Genomic DNA, 22,201 nt, shown 5'->3' with positions numbered 1-22,201 from the left:
TAGATGTTTCAGCACTAATCTAAACTGCTAAATTTACAGCCAGTCATCCTCTTGTTTTGCTAGTCCATTGCTCTGTGATTGGCCCCCTTTACCTAGCAGCGTGGAACTATTTTGGCAGAACACATCAGGGATCAATGGACTGAAGGTCTTCATGGCCATATGGCTGCATTTAGTCCAGTGCTGTAAATTGTGCAGAAAACTTTGAGACAAACTTCCTCTTGTACAGGACACAGATGCGAAGTAAAGCTCACAATAGGCTGACTAGTAACAGACACACATACGATAGCAATTTATTGGACGAGCAAAATGACAGATGCTTGTGTAAGCAGCCTGGTCCAGCAGCGACTTTATGTAGCTGCCCCCAGTAAGGCTCTGTTTTGGAGGTTCTGTTACGAGCCTACATTGCAGATTCCAATGAAAATATCAGACCAAATGGCGTAGCATGAAGCGCTATTTTGTCAGGTAAAATGACAAGGATGAGAACACGATTTAACCCATCAATGCAGTTCTCCATGATCTCAAAGATGTCCACTATTCATTGAGCAGATCACCTCACACTAAAGGTAAACAAATATTTTGGGTAAATACTGTGCCTAGTGCAGTCCTTGTGAAGTGGTGGGACAAGTGACAGGTCACAGGTACGGAAGCACACAGGTCACAGGTACGGAAGCACACAGGGTGACAGGTCACAGGTACGGAAGCACACAGGGTGACAGGTCACAGGTACGGAAGCACACAGGGTGACAGGTCACAGGTACGGAAGCACACAGGGTGACAGGTCACAGGTACGGAAGCACACAGGGTGACAGGTCACAGGTACGGAAGCACACAGGGTGACAGGTCACAGGTACGGAAGCACACAGGGTGACAGGTCACAGGTACGGAAGCATACAGGTGACAGGTCACAGGTACGGAAGCATACAGGTGACAGGTCACAGGTACGGAAGCATACATGTGACAAGCCAAAGGTATGGAATAATACAAAATACAGATGGCAGGTACGGAAGCATACAGGTGACAGGTCACAGGTATAGCAGCATATAAGTGACAGGTCACAGGTATAGCAGCATATAAGTGACAGGTCACAGGTATAGCAGCATATAAGTGACAGGTCACAGGTATAGAAGCATATAAGTGACAGGTCACAGCTATAGCAGGGTGACAGGTCACAGGTACGGAAGCACACAGGGTGACAGGTCACAGGTACGGAAGCACACAGGGTGACAGGTCACAGGTACGGAAGCACACAGGGTGACAGGTCACAGGTACGGAAGCACACAGGGTGACAGGTCACAGGTACGGAAGCACACAGGGTGACAGGTCACAGGTACGGAAGCACACAGGGTGACAGGTCACAGGTACGGAAGCACACAGGGTGACAGGTCACAGGTACGGAAGCACACAGGGTGACAGGTCACAGGTACGGAAGCACACAGGGTGACAGGTCACAGGTACGGAAGCACACAGGGTGACAGGTCACAGGTACGGAAGCACACAGGTAACAGGTCACAGGTACGGAAGCACACAGGTGACAGGTCACAGGTACGGAAGCACACAGGGTGACAGGTCACAGGTACGGAAGCACACAGGTGACAGGTCACAGGTACGGAAGCACACAGGTCACAGGTACAGAAGCATACAGAAGCACACAGGGTGACAGGTCACAGGTACGGAAGCACACAGGGTGACAGGTCACAGGTACGGAAGCACACAGGGTGACAGGTCACAGGTACGGAAGCACACATGGTGACAGGTCACAGGTACGGAAGCACACAGGTGACAGGTCACAGGTACGGAAGCACACAGGTGACAGGTCACAGGTACGGAAGCACACAGGTGACAGGTCACAGGTACGGAAGCACACAGGTGACAGGTCACAGGTACGGAAGCACACAGGGTGACAGGTCACAGGTACGGAAGAACACAGGTGACAGGTACGGAAGCACACAGGACACAGGTACAGAAGCATACAGAAGCACACAGGGTGACAGGTCACAGGTACGGAAGCACACAGGGTGACAGGTCACAGGTACGGAAGCACACAGGGTGACAGGTCACAGGTACGGAAGCACACAGGGTGACAGGTCACAGGTACGGAAGCACACAGGGTGACAGGTCACAGGTACGGAAGCACACAGGGTGACAGGTCACAGGTACGGAAGCACACAGGTGACAGGTCACAGGTACGGAAGCACACAGGTGACAGGTCACAGGTACGGAAGCACACAGGTGACAGGTCACAGGTACGGAAGCATACAAAATACAGATGACAGGTACGGAAGCATACAGGTGACAGATCACAGGTACAGAAGCATATAAGTGACAGGTCACAGGTACAGCAGCATATAAGTGACAGGTCACAGGTATAGAAGCATATAAGTGACAGGTCACAGCTATAGCAGCATATAAGTGACAGGTCACAGCTATAGCAGCATATAAGTGACAGGTCACAGGTATAGCAGCATATAAGTGACAGGTCACAGGTATAGCAGCATATAAGTGACAGGTCACAGGTATAGCAGCATATAAGTGACAGGTCACAGGTATAGCAGCATATAAGTGACAGGTCACAGGTATAGCAGCATATAAGTGACAGGTCACAGGTATAGCAGCATATAAGTGACAGGTCACAGGTATAGCAGCATATAAGTGACAGGTCACAGGTATAGCAGCATATAAGTGACAGGTCACAGGTATAGCAGCATATAAGTGACAGGTCACAGGTATAGCAGCATATAAGTGACAGGTCACAGGTATAGCAGCATATAAGTGACAGGTCACAGGTATAGCAGCATATAAGTGACAGGTCACAGGTATAGCAGCATATAAGTGACAGGTCACAGGTATAGCAGCATATAAGTGACAGGTCACAGCTATAGCAGCATATAAGTGACAGGTCACAGGTATAGCAGCATATAAGTGACAGGTCACAGGTATAGCAGCATATAAGTGACAGGTCACAGGTATAGCAGCATATAAGTGACAGGTCACAGGTATAGCAGCATATAAGTGACAGGTCACAGGTATAGCAGCATATAAGTGACAGGTCACAGGTATAGCAGCATATAAGTGACAAGTCACAGGTATAGCAGTATATAAGTGACAGGTCACAGGTATAGCAGTATATAAGTGACAGGTCACAGGTATAGCAGTATATAAGTGACAGGTCACATGTATAGCAGTATATAAGTGACAGGTCACAGGTATAGCAGTATATAAGTGACAGGTCACAGGTATAGCAGCATATAAGTGACAGGTCACAGGTATAGCAGCATATAAGTGACAAGTCACATGTATAGCAGTATATAAGTGACAGGTCACATGTATAGCAGTATATAAGTGACGGGCGATCTCTACACCTTGAAGCCACTGTGTTTCATCACTGACCCCTTACAGATAGCTGGACTCCCACACAATACTCCTATTTTACAGCAGAGTCTGACGGGTAACTTACTGCAAACGCGTCCATTCAATCAAGGTTCTACTTCTACAGTTCCAATATGCAACCAGCAGATGGCGCCGGAGTTATGAGTAAAGAAATACCGCGTTGACCTTGCTGGCGCATAATACGAGCTTAGTTTTTTCAACTCTATGATCACGGGAGATTCCCAGTTCCTGCAGAGGTCATGGGTGACTTCCGGACTGCGCGAGCGCTTTCTAGTGACGACAGCACACAACTTCCCGTGATGGCGGTGTTCTTAAAATCTGACTATGTGTATGGTCGCGTCAACGTAATATGATAGTCGTCTTTCGTGATCGTTGGGACTGCTGAGCCTTGTTGTGCTCCGACACTATCGGGCTTGGTATTACCCTTTAGTATTGGATACCATAATAGTTTTGATCACGAAAACACTCAATGTACATAAAAGATTGCGGGTCCTGATCTTGCACCCCCATCATGGCTGTACTAGGCTATATTCACACATAGCGGATTTGCTGTGGAAAGTTTCTGTAATACATTCTTACAAGTCTATAGGGAAATCTCCACCAAATTGTGCATGTGTCCTTAAAGGGGTACTCCACCCCTAGACATCTTATCCCCTATCCAAAGGATAGGGGATAAGATGTCTGATTGTGGGGTTCCCGCCGTTGGGGACCCCGCAATTTAGCATACAGCACCCACCTGTTTCTTGTCCGGAAGCGTTAGAGGGTCATGGTCCCGTCCACGGGAATGGAAGTCCGTGACGTCACGCCCCGTCCCCTCAATGCAAGTCTATGGGAGGGGGCGTGTCACGCCCCCTCCCATAGACTTGCATTGAGGGGACGGGGCGTGACGTCACATGGGGGCGGAGTCGTGAAGTCACGGACTTCTGTTCCCGTGGTCGGGACCCAGACCCTCCAACTCTTCCGGAGCAGAAACAGGTGGGTGCCGCAAGCTACATTGCGGGGGTCCCCAGCGGCGGGACCCCCGTGATCAGACATCTTATCCCCTATCCTTTGGATAGGGGATAAGGTGTCTAGGGGTGGAGTACCCCTTTAAAACTAACTTTTATGCATAAAGCTGTCTGGGCATGCTGAGTGTTGTAGTTTTGCAGCTCTGGTTGCTATGGGCAACTGCATCATTCTTCCTCTACATAGGTTAGTCTCAAAATAAGTTCCACCAATTAGGCTTAGATGAAGTTATAAAACTTAGTTTTTACTTATAGAATATTAAAATGACAAACACTTTGTCCCGCAAAATACTGAATACAAAATATTAACTTAAACACATAACATAATGCCTCAACAATATACAACACAAGCGGATGTCTCGATTGATACCTAGAGACCAAGATATATTAATCAAAGAAACCAGTAGGGGAGGGGATGATCATATAGGTGATCACCCTGCTAAATAGCTTACCTTACCTAGTCTACCCCTTGCCCTAACTCAAAATAAGTGTGGACAGGGAGTGGGATAAGTTATAAGAATCCACAATCATTAATCAAAACCTTAGTGGAATCCACATATATACAACATCTCATGCTCCTTACTCCAACGCATTTCTCCCATGAATAGAAGTGGGTTCATCAGGGACAGAGGAGAGATTCACACATGTAAAATAAGGTACAAACAAGGTCCATTAAAATTGCTTGAGGCAAAACAAAATATAGACACAGAACAATAATGATATAAAACCAGATGGGTAATATTAGTCACATACTATTAGTCCCATAAGGTTAGTATTTGACAACACAGTTAGTTGGTATAATATATAGTATATATTCTTTGTCCTCATAGATAGCAGGATGAAGAAATAGTCCGTGAGACATATTCATTTATCAAAGATGACTTGATGAGCTTATGAAGAAACCCACCATAGCCTTGTTGACAGGGATAGAATAGCAGAGTGACCCCCACAAGTTGCCACTATATGATGTAAAGAATATATAGTCACTTTAGCTGCCCAAAATTATTAAATAAATGCAGCGTAGACAGTCAATAGGAATAGTCTTACCCGCCCATAAGACACTAATTGTGCAGCAAAGAGGTACATTCAAAGGGGCAATAGTTCCCAGAGCCAAAGATGAACGATATATGTCAGAGTATACTGAAATAGAATATAATGTTATAAACTAAACAGTTCTCATGAATCATAGGACTATATGCCAAAGAACCCTACACAATAGGAAAAGGAATATCTTACCCCCTGATTAAGGCAAAGCAGGATACTATGCAGGATATAGTGTCCACGGTATTATGAATAAGATGCCAGAAAACGCTATAACACAAGCAGATACCAAAGTTGCCACTAGGTGTGCCTGGAAGCATAATGCAAGTAGGCAATAATGAAAAGATAGGCTTACCAGAGCTGTCATCTCGAGAGATATACACACGGCCGGCGGTAGTGCTGGACACTGCGCGTCTGACTTACCGTAAATACCGCCGAACTGGAAGTAACGGGGACGTCACTGATGCCTCATGCTCCCTATTAGATGCTGGTATGTGGACCTTATATATGCGAGTCATGAAGCCAACAGGCCGGAAGTGATAGAGATGTAAGCAAGTCAAATGCACATGGGCCCTTATTTACTAAGAGTGTTGTGTAGGTTTCTTTGTTGGTTTTAATTCCCTACAATTTATTTTCCACGGTATTTACTAAGGTTTCCCTACATTTTCTACTTTCCCTACACTTTGTTTTCTTTACACATGCTCTGTCTGGTTTTCCTCAGCTGAAATCCACCACATTTTCTGTGGAAACCTTAGTAAATATGTTGTTTTTTTTGTGAAAATGTTGGGAACACACCCCTTTTTGGAGACCACATACCCTTTCCCTGGCAGCCACGCCCCCTTCTCGGGTTTTCTTAGCAAAATGGGGAGTTGGTCGTTTTATTTTTCAATTCTGGCGCAAATTCTGGTGCAGACAGAATTTCTGGCGCAATGCGACAGAATCTGGTGCACAACCCGACAAAACATGTCAGGTTTGCAATAGTAAATGAGGGCCATGCTCTATAGTTATATTAGAATGTGGTGTGTGGACCACAGATGCGTATCACGGAGTGGAAATGACATATCCCCTGAGTGGGTCAGCCAGGGGAAGGAGAACTATGAGGTTGATGTAGGGCTGGGCGGTATACCAGTTCATACCCAATACCGATTTTTTTCCCCCTCACGATATGAATTTTGCCCATACCGCAATAGCGGTTGGGCCCCTCCCCCCCTCGATTGAGTGAATTATCCGCCACAGCGCGCTGTCCCCACATACTAATCATATTTGACCCGCGAGCGCTATTCTGCTTACCCCCCCCCCCCTGAATTATCAGCGCAGATAATCTGTTCCCACATCATGTCACCCGCATGCGCTCCTCTGCTCATCCTCATACGATTTGCGGGCCACTGGCGCTAGAAATCTGTACCACAAATAACGCTGCAAAAATAAACAAAACAAACTTTAACTTCCCTTCCGACGTGGTCCCTCTGCTGCCTTCCTGAGGATGGGAACATCACAGAGCCGTTAACCTATCATCGGCCGCAGCGATGTCCCGCCCCAGCTGATGATAGGCTGGCTCTGTGACTTTCCCATCCCAAGGCAAGAGGACCACAGCTCAGGACAGTGAAGATGGTAGCAGAGCAACGGGGGAACGTAGGCAGGCTAGTTAAAGTTTATTTTGTTTATTTTTGCAGGCCGGGAAACGTTATTTGTAGTACAGATTTCTAGCACTGGCGGCCCGCAACTCATAGGAGGATGAGCAGAGGAGCGCACGCGGGTGACATGATGCGGGTGACATGATGTGGGGACAGCGCAGCTGATAATTAATTATGAGGGGGGGGGGTGTTGGTAGAAAGCTGCGTTAAATACCATGAAACCGCCATCACTTAAAAAAATACCGTGATACACGTTTTTGCTCATACCGCCCAGCCCTAGGTTGATGAAAGGTTCCTATAACAATACAAATGCATGGTAATGCCAAGTGAAAATTCCACCCATAGCCAGAAAAGTTATAAATATAAATTAATAATAACTAGATCTACATATATATATATAGGTCTAGGTATTCAGTAATCCAAAGAAGTCATATACAGAGGGACACTAAAGTAAAAACTCAAATGAAGGAGCAAAAAGATAGTCTCATTGAGGCGAGTCGGTGTCATGGTTTGTAAGCGATATATTCAGCTGGTCTCATTTTGTAATAATTTTTTGTCCAAATCACCCCCACGAATATCATGTTTAATCACTGAAAGGTAAAATCACCTAAAAGGTAATATTTAGGGGGTTATCCGAGTGAAAATTGTGCATGTGAGTGGAGATAGGTTTATCTCTCTTATGTTTAATATCCCCCACATGTCCTAACACATGATGTCTAAACTCCCTCGTCGTTTTCCCCACATACCCTTTAGGGCAGGGGCAGGCCAGGTAAATCACCATATTTGTTTCACAGTTTACATAATCATAGCACTTGAGAAGGTATCACCAACATTGTAGATTTTCAACTTTGTAGTCTCTTAAGGCCAGATGCTGTCCTCAGGTACCTCCAGATATCTTAAGGTCCTACCCAAACCTGGAAAACCTGCCGAGGATCCTGCATCCTATAGACCTATATCTTTGATCAAACATGATTACAAGTTCATGAAAAAATTTTAGCAGACCGCTTGGCTACGATCCTACCTTGCCTTATCGGTCCACCTCAGGTTGGCTTTGTTAAAAGGCAGGGCAGCTGTTACTAATATCCAAACTTTGCTAGCAGCCCAGTATATAGCTGGTGGGTTGGGGCCCAGTCACCTCCCACACTCCTAGCCATTAATGCAGAAAAAGCATTCAATTAGCTGGACAGGTTCAGACTTTCCGGTACTTTTTGTTATTTCATCTCTACTTTATATGAGGCCAACACGGGCTATGTATATGTACCCGGCCTTATGTCACCAGTTATTGATCTCAAGAAGGGGACTCACCTTGAGTGTCCATTGTTGCCCCTATTATTGGATTCAGAGCTGGAGCTCCTGGCAATTCACCTTTTGCAGTCCTCTGCGTTCCAGGGAATCTCTGTAGGTAACAGGGAGAGCAGATTTGACCTGTTTTGTGGACAATATGGGGGAGATTTATTAAAACCTGTCCAGAGGGAAAGTTGCTGAGTTGCCCGTAGCAACCAATCAGATCGCTTCTTTAATTTTGCAGAGGCCTTTTCAAAAATGAAAGAAGCAATCTGATTGGTTGCTATGGGCAACACAGCAAATTTTCTTCTGGACAGGTTTTGATACATCTCCCCCTATGTATTTTTCAAGACTGCTTCTCTTCATGCTCAACCAGTGTTGGACATACTTAGGCATTTTGGCTCCTGCAAATTGTCCCTAAAAATAAATTGCTGTTCCTGGGGTTGGGCTATCTCCCCCCCCCCCCTTTCTCTCCCAAGTGAATTGACATGACTTGCTGCTTCATTACATATTTGGGCATGAAAATTGGAGGAATGCTAGCAGATTCTATTAAAGAGTACCTCTCATGATCTTGTTAAATTTTATAATCCTCCCAGTTCACAGCCCCCACCCTGATAAACCACCCCCTGCCTTTATTTTTATTTGTTAGTTTTCTACCTTGATATTGCTGTGTATTTTCTGCTCAGTCTCAGATTCACAGACTGGGAAGGGGTGTTACCCAGCAGACGTGACATCATCTGAAGCCATACAGGGGAGAACTTCCTCCCTCACTCTGCTACACACAGCCCAGAGCAGTTCAGTGTGGGAGATGAGCTCTGATTGGATAAGGCTGCCTTCATAGTTATAATTTGGCTGCACTTTTTTCACATATTTGTAATTGGGTGTTTAACACTATCTGTTTCTCCAATGTAGAATTAGACCAACAGTTAGCCTCTCCTTGGGACCTCATAGCATTGTTATACAAGTTACACATCAAATATTCCTAACTACCTCTTATTGTCCGACATAGCCAACTATTGAGGGATACTAATGTGGCTTGGACAGCTGAGATTTCTCTCGTCTTGATGTTATGACACTCCTCAGCTTTTAGGGCAGCTCAGAGTAACAAATTGTTTAGGCAATGGGCTGATAGGGGCTACGGACAGTTGGACACCTGTTCTCTGCCCCGCTAGGCACTTATGACTTGGTCGTGGTGCAACGGATATTAAATATTCCCTCCTCAAAAATTTTATTGTATTTGCAGGTTGCTGCCTTTTGTATGTCACAGGCTCTGGATTTTGACAGACTAACGGAGAAGTCGATCTTGATAAGACTGTGGGTTTGGGCTCAAGAATTGACTATCGGATATATCTATAAGGCACTGCAATGCCGTGGCCACACTACAGGGGCTGCCTCTCTATTTCAACACTGGGATCAGCAATTATGAATAAATTACTCCTAGGCCTTAGGACAGCTGTGGTTAATGAAGATTGGTGGGAGACTCATCTTAGGATTTTCCATAAGGCTACATATGCTTTCAACATATGATTTAGGGATGCAACAGCACAGTAACTGAGAGATTACCAAGTGTCAATTGCATAAAGCTGACTTACTACACTGTCTATGACATTGCCAACCGATTACACACTTTTGGAAGGAAGTTCAAGACTTTATTCTATATACATAAAATGTGGAACTCAACCCACTTAGTTGTATATTCCATCAGATTCCTTATGACAGGATGGATTTGTTTTCCCCCACTGTTGCCTCTAAGAGGGTGCCTGGCCCTGTTGGCCTCAGTTGAGTGTATTCTGAAGGAATGGCTGGAGCTGATCTCACCAGGGTTTACAGGCTTTAAAATTGTATTTGCATTTTGACTAAAAACTCTTAAAAACCCAGATAAGAAAGCTTAAAGGACAACTGCAGCAGCATTACACTTATCCCCTATCCACAGGATAGGGGATAAGTGTTTGATCGCGGGGGGTCCGACTGCTGAGACCCCCCCGATCTCCCTAACGGGGCGCTGCCATAAGCGCTCATGGTGAACGCTAAGGCGCGTAGCATCGACCTCGACGGTGACGCCCCGTCTCCTCCCCGTCCCCATACAGTTCTATGGGGGATACGGGGAGGCACGAATGCTGCCTCCCCGCCTCTCCCATAGAGATGTATGGAGGAGGCGTGCTGCCCACAACGTCATGCTGCGGCTGGCACGCCCCCTGCACTGTAGAGCCGCGGCCCTGTACAGGAGATCGCCGGGGGCCCCAGCGTTCGGACCCCCCGCGATCAAATACTTTGTGTTTGTAACGCTGCAGATGTCCTTTAAATGGGCAGTCATCACCTTTTTTTTTTTTTTTTTTTTTTTTATGTCGTAGTACTTATGTACTACAACATATCTCTAATATACTTATATTATTTAAAAAAATTTATTTTGCTCTTGAAATCCAGCCACTAGGGGTCTCCCTCCTAGTGGCCGGCTGCAGCCTGGTTTGACATCACAGCTGAACTTGGACCGATCCCAGCGAGCATTCAGTCCCAATTCAGTCAGCCTTCACTTGCTCCCTGCCTGTCAATCAGACAGGCAGAAGTGAGCGCTGTGAATGCCTGGGCTGCACGCATTGGCTCACTGGCCTTGCGCGCCAGTGTAGTGAAGAATTGTGTGTCTTGAAGTGTCCTGAACAGCTGATGAAAGTGCTGAGTGACTGTGCTGAGTCCTGAGAAACTGAGAGACTCGCTCTTCTCACTGTTTTGCAGCCTTACTGCCTGGGCACAGATTTCTTCAAACCCTACACTCTCATGTACTCTGCTTTTCCAGATTTCTGCAAACCCTACACTCTCATGTACTCAGCTTTTCCAGATTTCTGCAAAACCTACATTCTCATGTACTCAGCTTTAACCGATTTCTGCAAACCCTACACTCACGTACTCAGCTTTTCCCAATTTGTGCACTCTCATGTACTCAGCTTTTCCAGATTTCTGCAAACCCTAAACTCTCATGTACTCAGCTTTTCCGATCTCTGTTCTCGCTCTGGCAGCTGTCTGGGGAACATTTCTTTTCAGCATCTTCTTGCACCAAAATGTACAGTGGAAAATCCACATGATTTAGCATTTCTGCCATGTGTGGCAATACCCTAAGGGTAGTGGTTTCTAAATTGTTGACCTTCAGCTGTTGCAAAACTACAACTCCCAGCATATCCAGACAGCCGTTTGCTATCTGGGCATGCTGGGAGTTGTAGTTTTGAAACATCTGGAGATCCACAGTTTTCAGATCACTGCAGTGGCCATCCACATCTTGCAAAACTACAACTCCCAGCATGCCCAGACAGCCGTTTGCTGTCTGGACATGCTGGGAGTTGTAGTTTTGCAATAGCTGGAGGTTTGTGCGTGGTTGAACGTGAACATTTTCATTTTTAACTCTAAAATGCTGGTGTTACCCCAGATTTTCACATAGGTTAATAGGAGAAACAGACACCAAATATTTGTAAACCAATTTCTTGATGGTAAAGAAATACTAATATGTGGACATAAAGCACTGTGTGGGTGCAAAAAGGGCTTAGGAGCGATACAGCATCAATGAGATTTGAGGCCTAAAGTGGTGATTTGCACTGCAATGGTAGAAGTTCTGACATAAAATCTAAGAGAACTCTGGCAAGTGACCACAATTTTTAAACTGCACCCCTCAAGGAATATAACAATGGGGGGGGGGGGGGGTACATTGAGTATTTAAACCTCACAGGCTTTTTTTTTTTTTTTTAACAGTGGGCCATGAAAAAAAAAAAAATTGTTGGGGTTACCCAATTGTAATGTCCCAGTATGGGATGTGGCCCTGTACTGTACTTCTGCCCTGTCAGGCAGAGTCCCTGCATGTCCCCGGGGTTCTCCTGCAACAAACCCCATTGTATTGTGTAGTTATGTGTTATCGGTGTAATTTACCCTTAAGAGTTTGTATCACATGATTGTTACCCAGAGAACCCCTCCAGTGACCAGGTGACCCCCCAAGTGGCCTATGGGCTCCTTGCACAGCCCCCCCCCCCCCCTATATAACAAGGGGAGGAACTGTATTCTATGTCTTAGTTCCTGCTGAGGTCCAGTGAAGTCAAGTGTTCCAGTGTCTGTGTCAAGAGCATTGGAGCCTCAAGCCTAAATTAATGCAGCCACAAGTTGGTCCTGAGTAAGTCAAGTCATCTCAATTGTCTGTCACCATCTCTAGTCAAGTCAAGCCACCTATAGTCAACGTGGCCTGCATTATAGTCTGTCAAGTCACTGTAAGTCCCAGCAAGCTTGCGAGACCCCCCTGTGTCACTGGCCACCTCTCTGGGATATTGGCCAAACTGCATAGACTGTACCATCTGTCTACCTCAGTAAAGCTATTGTTATTCTTAACCTGGCCTTGGACTATTGCCCCTGCCTAGCCTAGGATCAGCGGTACAGCCTTTTAGGTGGTTTAGGCTAATCCCCACCCTGGCGTCACGACAGAAGGGGTTAATTCCACCTGCCCCTTGGTCTATAACATCTTCCCTGCATCTACCTTAAACACCTCAAACCCCGACACCACACAATGTTATCATTTGCACAAGGGGTAATGGGAGAAATTGGGTTACAAATTTTTTAGGGGTTTTTCGCAAGACTATGGAAATACATCCACATATGGGGTAATGTGCTGTGAGGGCGCACAACAAGGCTCAGAAGTCATAGAGGATTTGTTTGCATTTCTGGTCTATGGAAAAATAGTATAAATAATATCTGAGGGAAAAATGCTTAAATAATATTTACTTTTATTTATTTTTTGTAGCAGTTAAAATGAGGAATGTCATTACAATGTATAATTGGTGGCTCAGGAAATAAGCCTTCATATGGGTCTGAATATACGTAGTGTCCTGGCAACTCATCCTCAACCAAGCTTTATGATCCAATACACAATCACCCACCATTGGCCACCCCAACCTTCTACAGCAGCCACCTATCGGGTCATGTGCACAGATGAGGTTCATGATGCACAACCCCTTATTGCTTTTAACCTCTTAAGGACGCAGGGCGTATCTATACGCCCGTGGGAATTCCGGTCCCCACCGCTAGCCGGTTGGGGACCGGAGCCGGATGCCTGCTGAAATCGTTCAGCAGGCATCCCGACATATCGCCCAGGAGGGTCATTATGCCCCCCCCCCATGTCGGCGATCGCCGCAGATCGCTGGACAATTCAGTCCAGCGATCTGCGGCGATTCCGGGTCAATCGGGTCTCCAGTGACCCGGAATTACTGGCTGTTCGGGGCCGTCTCTGACGGCCCCGAACAGCCAGAGCCTGCAGGGGTGAGGTGGCACTGGTGCCACCTCACGATCGCCCTGATTCGTCGGCCGGATTACCGGCCGACCAATCGGCGCCTGCTGCGGGTGTCACTCCCGCACCCGCTCCGCCCCTCTTCCGGAGGGCGGGTGCGGGAAGATGACCCCCGGGTGCTGGGGACCCCGATCCCCTGCGTCCATGTTGGGATCGGGGCCCCAGGAGCGGCAGAGAGGGACTTTCCTGCGATGAAGCAGCAGCAGGAGGTGAGTTACAGCCTCCTGCTGTTGCTTAGCAACAGCTCCCAGCATGCAAAAAGGGCATGCTGGGAGCTGTAGTTATGCAACAGCAGGAGGCAGACCACCACAACTCCCAGCATTCCCTTATGGGCATGCTGGGACTTATGGTTTTGCAACAGCTGGAGGCACATTTTTTCTATGGAAAAGTGTACTTTCAGCTGTTGTATAACTACAACTCCCAGCTTGCACAAACAGCTAAAGTGCATGCTGGGAGTTGTAGTGGTGCATCTGCTGGTTGCATAACTACAACTCCCAGCATGCCCGTTGGCTGTCGGTGACTGCTGAGAGTTGTAGTTTTGCAACAGCTGAAGGCCCACTGGTTGTGAAACTTAAGAGTTTTTTTTTTTTTTACCTAACTCAGTGTTTCACGACCGGTGTGCCTCCAGCTGTTGCAAACTACAACTCCCAGCAGTCACCTTACACCATGCACCGTACATGCTGGGAGTTGTAGTTTTGCAACAGCTGGAGGCACGCTGGTTTTGAAACACTGAGTAAGGTCACAAACTCCGTGATACATAACCAGTGTGCCTACAGCTGTTGCAAAACTAAAACTCTCAGCATGTACAGTCTGTCAGCGCATGCTGGGAGTTGTAGTTTTGCAACAGCTGGATGTCCCCCCCAATGTGAATGTACAGGGTACACTCACATGGGCGGAGGTTTACAGCAAGTATCGGGCTGCAAGTTTGAGCTGCAGCAAATTTTCTGCAACAGCTCAAATTGCCAGCGAGAAACTACTGTGAACCCCCGCCCGTGCGACTGTACCCTAAAAACACTACACTACACTAACACACAATAAAATAAAAAGTAAAAAACACTACATATACACATACCCCTACACAGCCCCCCTCCCCAATAAAAATGAAAAACGTCTGGTACGCCACGGTTTCCAAAACGGAGCCTCCAGCTGTTGCAAAACAACAACTCCCAGTATTGTCGGACAGCCGTTGACTGTCCAGGCATGCTGGGAGTTTTGCAACAGCTGGAGGCATCCTGTTTGGGAATCACTGGCGTAGAATACCCCTATGTCCACCCCTATGCAATCCCTAATTTAGGCCTCAAATGCGCATGGCGCTCTCACTTTGGAGCCCTGTCGTATTTCAAGGCAATAGTTAAGGGTCACATATGGGGTATCGCCGTACTCGGGAGAAATTGGGCTTCAAATTTTGGGGGGTATTTTATTTTTTTTTACATATGCAATAGTCGTGAAACGCCTGTGGGATATTAAGGTTCACTTAACCCCTTGTTACATTCCCCGAGGGCTCTAGTTTCCAAAATGGTATGCCATGTGTTTTTTTTTTGCGGTCCTGGCACCATAGGGGCTTCCTAAATGCGGCATGCCCCCAGAGCAAAATTTGCTTTCAAAAAGCCAAATGTGACTCCTTCTCTTCTGAGACCTGTAGTGCGCCAACAGAGCACTTTTCACCCCCATATGGGGTGTTTTCTGAATCGGGAAAAATTGGGCTTCAAATTTTTTGTATAAATGTAAATTTTTTTGGGAAACCAAGCATTTTAGGTAAATTTTTTTATTTTTTTTTACATATGCAAAAGTCGTGAAACACCTGTAGGGTATTAAGGTTCACTTTACCCCTTGTTACGTTCCCCGAGGGGTCTAGTTTCCAAAATGGTATGCCATGTGGTTTTTTTTTTTGCTGTCCTGGCACCATAGGGGCTTCCTAAATGCGGCATGCCCCCAGTGCAAAATTTCCTTCAAAAAAGCCAAATGTGACTCCTTCTCTTCTGAGACCTGTAGTGCGCCAGCAGAGCACTTTTCACCCCCATCTGGGGTGTTTTATGAATCGGGAGAAATTGGGCTTCAAATTTTGGGGGGTATTTTCTGCTATTACCCTTTTTAAAAATGTAAAACTTTAGGGAAACCAAGCATTTTAGGTAAAAACATTTTTTTTTTTTTTTGTTTACATATGCAAAAGTCGTGAATCACCTGTGGGGTATTAAGGTTCACATTACCCCTTGTTACGTTCCCCGAGGGGTCTAGTTTCCAAAATGGTATGCCATGTGGGGTTTTTTGCTGTTCTGGCACCATAGGGGCTTCCTAAAGGTGACATGCCCCCCAAAAACCATTTGACGCTCCTTCCCTTCTGAGCCCTCTACTGTGCCCGCCGAACACTTTACATAGACATATGAGGTATGTGCTTACTCGAGAGAAATTGGGTTTCAAATACAAGTAAAAATTTTCTCCTTTTTACCCCTTGCAAAAATTGGGTCTACAAGAATATGCGAGTGTAAAAAATGAAGATTGTGAATTTTCTCCTTCACTTTGCTGCTATTCCTGTGAAACTCGTAAAGGGTTAAAACGCTTACTGAATGTCATTTTGAATACTTTCGGGGGTGCAGTATTTATAATGGGGTCATTTATGGGGTATTTCTAATATGAAGACCCTTCAAATCCACTTCAAACCTGAACTGGTCCCTGAACAAAAGCGAGTTTCAAAATTTTGTGAAAAATTGGAAAATTGCTGCGGAACTTTGAAGCCCTCTGGTGTCTTCCAAAAGTAAAAACTCATCAATTTTATGATGCAAATATAAAGTAGACATATTGTATATGTGAATAAAAAAAAAATTATTTGGAATATCCATTTTCCTTACAAGCAGAGAGCTTCAAAGTTAGAAAAATGCAAAATTTTCAAATTTTTCATCAAATTTGGGGATTTTTCACCAAGAAAGGATGCAAGTTACCAAAAAATTTTACCACTAAGTTAAAGTAAAATATGTAACGAAAAAACAATCTTGGAATCAGAATGATAACTAAAAGCATTCCAGAGTTATTAATGTTTAAAGTGACAGTGGTCAGATTTGCAAAAAATGGCCGAGTCCTTAAGGTGAAAAAGGGCTCAGTCCTTAAGGGGTTAATGATTGCCAAGTGGCAACTCCAGTCACAGATTTCCCAGCTCAGCTCCCCAGGGTAATTTACAATATCTATCTATCTATGGTCTACAGCAACAGCACAAGGATATAGGTGAAACATGAATATGCAGTTAAAACATGAAGAGCTATACAGCTATGGTGGAATAGATGCAAATGTGAAACTATTAAATAGTGAGGCACTTAGCTCGCAAATATGTCTCTGCTGGCGTTTAAATAGCTTGGACCGTCCCACCGCGATAAGGTGGCCTCATTGGGACCGCCCCTACACTGTGAATATGCCTCTGTGTGAACAGTTCAGTAAGCATGGCAGGGTCTGGAACATCCAAGACACCTTATATACACACCTGATAGAGGTGGGTGGGGTGCAAGGCCAACATGGAGGTAGCCACTCCCCCGTATGTGCAATACAGACAAAGAATAAGTCAGCCAGCACTTTAGTTGATACCAAACTATTATATGGACCTGGCCTGCAGGTGCACGCTACTAGGCTAGATATACAGCAACAGAAGAATGCAGCAGCACACTGCCAGCACAAGGATATAGGTGAAACATGAATATGTAGTTGAATATGTGCGCAAAATTGCCGGTAATAGCCTCTGAACGCTCCGCATCATCAGTCACCGGGACCCACCAGTTGCTCTACATAGGATGATCAAGTCAAGAATTTTGCGGTGAGTGCGCATATCTTTTTTCGCTTCTATTAGACCATTTATGTGACGTATCTATGCTTCACTTTATCCTAGCACCACGGACGACTGACTGCTAATTTATAAGGTCTCCATTTTCGCTATCTTTGTCAATACCTGGGCATTCCTAATATTGATATACTGTATTGGCCCTTCTGTTATCTGCCAGGACAGTAGTGCCACCTAGTTCATTTCTTTCCACAATATACCTTAATAAAATGGAAATGGTGGGTGATATTAACTTCCTGTTTTTGGCACATTAGTATATGTGAGGGGGGGAAACTTATCAAGATGGGTGGTGACCATGGCGGCCATTTTGAATCCAACTTTTGTTTTTTCAATAGGTAGAGGGTCATGTGACACATCAAACTTATTGGAAATTTCACAAGAAAAACAATGATGTGCTTGGTTTTAACGTAACTTTATTCTTTCATGAGTTATTTACAAGATTCTCTCTGTTGACAGCCATTGACATGTCATCGAGGTTAACACGGGAGGAGCGGATAGAAAGTGTGATGTCTGAACGCAGTAACCTGGTCATTGCAGCAGATTTCAATGCAAGACACCCTACGAGACCACCCATCTCCCATCCTACAATTAGCAAACTGCTTGCTAAGTTTCGTGAAACTGGTTCAGTGTTGGATTTGCCAAAATGTGGACGCATGAAATCTGTCACTAATGAAGAAACATCAGTGGCTGTCCTAGCTTCATTCAGCAAGAGCCCACAACGTAGCACTCGCCGCATGTCACTGGAGAGTGCCATTAGTCAAACATCCCTTCGGAAATTAGCTACTCACAAATGGCACCCTTACAAACTCCATCTACTGCAGCATCTCAACGTGGATGACACAGATCGGCGCACTGAATTTGCAGAATTGGCAAAACAAAAATTGGAACAGGACCCTCAGTTTACACAGAAGATTTTGTTCAGTGATGAGGCAAACTTTTATGTGAATGGTGAAGTTAACAAACAAAACCACCACTATTGGTCTGATACTAACCCACATTGGATAGATCCCTCCAAGGCTGTTGGAACACAAAAATTGATGATATGGTGTGGTATATGGGGTACAAAGATAGTGGGGCCATTCTTCATCAATGGAAACCTCAAGGCCACTGGATATGCGAAATTGCTACATGATTATGTATTTCTCGCTTTATGCACTGAAGCTGGCATGTTCCCTGAGTTTTTCCAGCAAGATGGTGCACCACCACATTATGGGTGTCAGGTCCGAGCATTCCTAGATGAACAGTTTCCTGGAAAGTGGATTGGTCGTCATGGGCCAGTTGAATGGCCCCCAAGGTCTCCCGATCTGCCCCCCTTAAACTTTTATCTTTGAGGGTCATCTGAAGGCAATTGTCTATGCTGTGAAGATACGAGATGTGCAGCACCTGAAACTATGGATACTGGAAGCATGTGCTAGCATTTCTCCTGCGGTGTTGCTATCAGTGTGTGAAGAGTGGGAGAAGAGGGTTGCATTGACAATCCACCACAATGGGCAGCACATTGAACACATTTTATAAGTGGTCAGAAACTTGTAAATAACTCATGAAAGAATAAAGTTACATTAAAACCAAGCACATCATTGTTTTTCTTGTGAAATTCCCAATAAGTTTGATGTGTCACATGACCCTCTTCCTATAGAAAAAACAAAAGTTGTATTCAAAATGGCTGCCATGGTCACCAACCTTCTTGAAAAGATTCCCCCCTCACATATACTAATGTGCCACAAACAAGAGGTTAATATCACCAACCATTCCCATTTTATTAAGGTGTATCCATATAAATGGCCCACCGTGTGTGTGTGTGTGTGTGTGTGTGTGTGTGTGTGTGTGTGTATGGGCCATTTATATATATATATATATATTTATTTATATATATATATAAATAAATAAAACTCAATGTGTGTGTGTGTGTGTGTGTGTATGTATGTATGTGTGTATGTTCCACAAAAACTTCCAAACGGCTAAAGATATTAACTTGAAACTTGGCACACATGTTACTTATATGTCAACAACAAACATAGGATAGGTGATTTAACCTTTACTCACCCCCATTTGCCAGGGGTGGAGTTTATATTTAAAGTCCTATACAAGTCTATGGGAAATATATATATGTAAACTAACAACCTGTTAGTTTTTGATATTATGCTGAGTAGCAATCAGATCATTATACAAGATTGTAGATGTGCACTATGTCTGTTTTCTACCTGAATTCACACTGTGTTTTCTATCCCCTCCTTTTTTTTGTTTGAACATGTGCTGCACTCTTCCCCACCCCCTCAGCCCAACCCCATATAAGTAGTAGTTAGCTACACAAGGGCCATTTCTTTGACTGGGAGTCTGACTGAGAGAGCATGGTAAGTGTGCTGCAAAACCTTGTTCACACTGGTGTGGCGCCGTGTCTGCGGGGAGGTGAGACACAGACTGGTTTAAGTGGCATTGGGGCCGCTCTGCCAGTGGGTAGTTTTCACGCCCCCCCCCCGTGGGCACTGGTGTCGCGGTGGTGGTCGCCGCCCAGTGCTACGCCATTTTATGTTAGGGACCCACTCTAAATAGGTGGCCTTGACGTGGTGAGTGGGCTTGTACTTTTTGATCAAAAATGTATAACAACAACCTGTTAGTTTTTGATATTATGCTGAGAAGCAATCAGATCATTATACAAGATTGTAGATGTGCACCATGTCTGTTTTCTACCCGAATTCACACTGTGTTTTCTATCCCCTCTTTTTTTTTTGTTTGAACATGTGATGCACTCTTCCCCACCCCCTCAGCCCAACCCTATATAAGTAGTAGTTAGCTACACAAGGGCCATTTCTTTCCTAGCAGCCTCCCAGTCTGACTGGGAGAGCATGGTAAGTGTGCTGCAAAACCTTGTTCACACTGGTGTGGTGCTGTGCGGCGTCCGTTGCTGCCGTGGCGCCGTGTCTGCGGGGAGGTGCGACCCATAGACTGGTTTGAGTGGCATTGGGGCCGCTCTGACAGTGGGTTGTTTCCCCCCCCCGTGGGCACTGGTGTCGCGGCGGTGGTGGTCGCCGCCCAGTGCTACGCCATTTTATGCTAGGGACGTTAGGGACCCACTCTAAATAGGTGGCCTTGACGTGGTGAGTGGGCTTGTACTTTTTGATCAAAAATGTATACTAACAACCTGTTAGTTTTTGATATTATGCTGAGAAGCAATCAGATCATTATACAAGATTGTAGATGTGCACCATGTCTGTTTTCTACCTGAATTCACTATGGGAAATATATTTTACTGCATAACTTCCAAACGGCTGGAGATATTTCGATAATACTTGGTCACATGTTACTTATATGTCCACTTAAAATATAAGATAGTTAATTTAACCCTTAACTACCCCCATTTGTGAGGGTTGGGGTTTTGTTTAAAGTCCTATGCAAATCAATGGGAAATGTATGTTCCCACATCATTTCCGTATGGCTGGAGATATTTCAATACCTGGTACACATATTATAGAATGATAGTCAGAATATGAGGACAGGATGGGAGGTCAAGATAGGAGGACGGGATGGGAGGTCGAGATAGGAGGACGGGATGGTCGGGATAGGAGGTTGAGTTAGGACGTCGGGATATGAGGACCGGATATGAGGTGGAGATAGGAGGACGGGATAAGAGGTCGAGATAGGAGGACGGGATAAGAGGTCGAGATAGGAGGACGGGATAAGAGGTCGGGATAGGAGGACAGGATAGGAGGTCGGTATAAGAGGTGGAGATAGGAGGCCGGGATAGGGGCTTGAGATAGGAGGACAGGATAGGAGGTCAAGATAGGAGGACGGGATAGGAGGACGGGATAGGAGGTTGGGATAAGAGTTTGGGATAGGAGGTCGGGATATGAGGACGAGATGTGAGGATGGGATAGGAGGTCAGGATATGAGGACAGGATATGACAACAATATATGAGGACGGGATATGAAGTCAAAAGCTTCCTCCTTTGTTTATTTTCCTCCCCAACAAGGATTAGGAAGGAAAAACCGGGCAACGCCGAGTACTCAGTATATGAATAAAAAAAGAGGCCCTGACTCATCAACACCCAGCCTAAACCCTTGGACCTAGAAAGCTGAATTTTTTCACAGGTGTTTGTTTTGCCTTGTGTGTATGATTGAGTTTTAGCTTATGCATTTTCTACAGATCATACTACCAATTGTCATGTGTTCCATTAAACACCATTATGTGTTTTCTTTAATAAAAATGATTTAAAAAAAAAAAAAAGTTTTGATTCTTATAGTGCCCACTTAAATAGGAGTGACTTTTGATGTTCCAGATGGATGGGCCATGGCTGGATTAACCCCTTAGGGATCCATACGCCAACGTTTTAAAGTCCTCAAGGACTGAGGGCATATGGGTACGCCCGTGGGAATTCCGGTCCCCACCGCTCGCCAGGCGGGGACCAGGGTGACTACTAATATCTATCAGCAGGCACCCCGTGAAAACCCCCCCATATGAATTCAGACCGGCAATTTGCCGCTAGGAGATGTCCAGCAGGGTCATGATTGGTCGGTTGTTCCGTTATCTGACAGGCCTATTCACCCTTTTTTTACCGGGTCACCAGAGACCTGATTGACCCGGTAAAAAAAGGGTGAATAGGGCTGTCAGAGAACGGAACAACCGACCAATCATGACCCTACTGGACGTCTCCTACCTTGACCTGGTCTGGCGGGGGTCCCCTCAGGATTGGTGGTGGCGACAGGAGCAGCAGGATCATTGGTG

The 22,201-nt window shown here is 45.4% G+C and overlaps 1 protein-coding gene across 3 annotated transcripts in view; it reads right to left on the bottom strand.

The window, feature by feature from the left end:
* LOC130362853 (cytochrome c oxidase assembly protein COX18, mitochondrial) overlaps positions 1 to 3,652 on the bottom strand; it is a 75,530-nt gene extending 71,878 nt beyond the window's left edge. For 2 of the 3 annotated variants that reach the window (XR_008891601.1, XM_056567933.1), the window contains exon 1: positions 3,455 to 3,652. The gene's annotated coding sequence lies outside the window, so the exon portion shown is untranslated. The remainder of the gene's footprint in view (positions 1 to 3,454) is intronic. The other variant, XM_056567955.1, reaches the window with a different exon arrangement.
* Between the last annotated feature and the right edge of the window lie 18,549 nt (positions 3,653 to 22,201).

This window comes from Hyla sarda, chromosome 1, assembly GCF_029499605.1.
Source record: "Hyla sarda isolate aHylSar1 chromosome 1, aHylSar1.hap1, whole genome shotgun sequence".
Classification (NCBI taxonomy): Eukaryota; Metazoa; Chordata; class Amphibia; order Anura; family Hylidae; genus Hyla; species Hyla sarda.
This window is presented reverse-complemented; position numbering and strand designations above follow the sequence as displayed.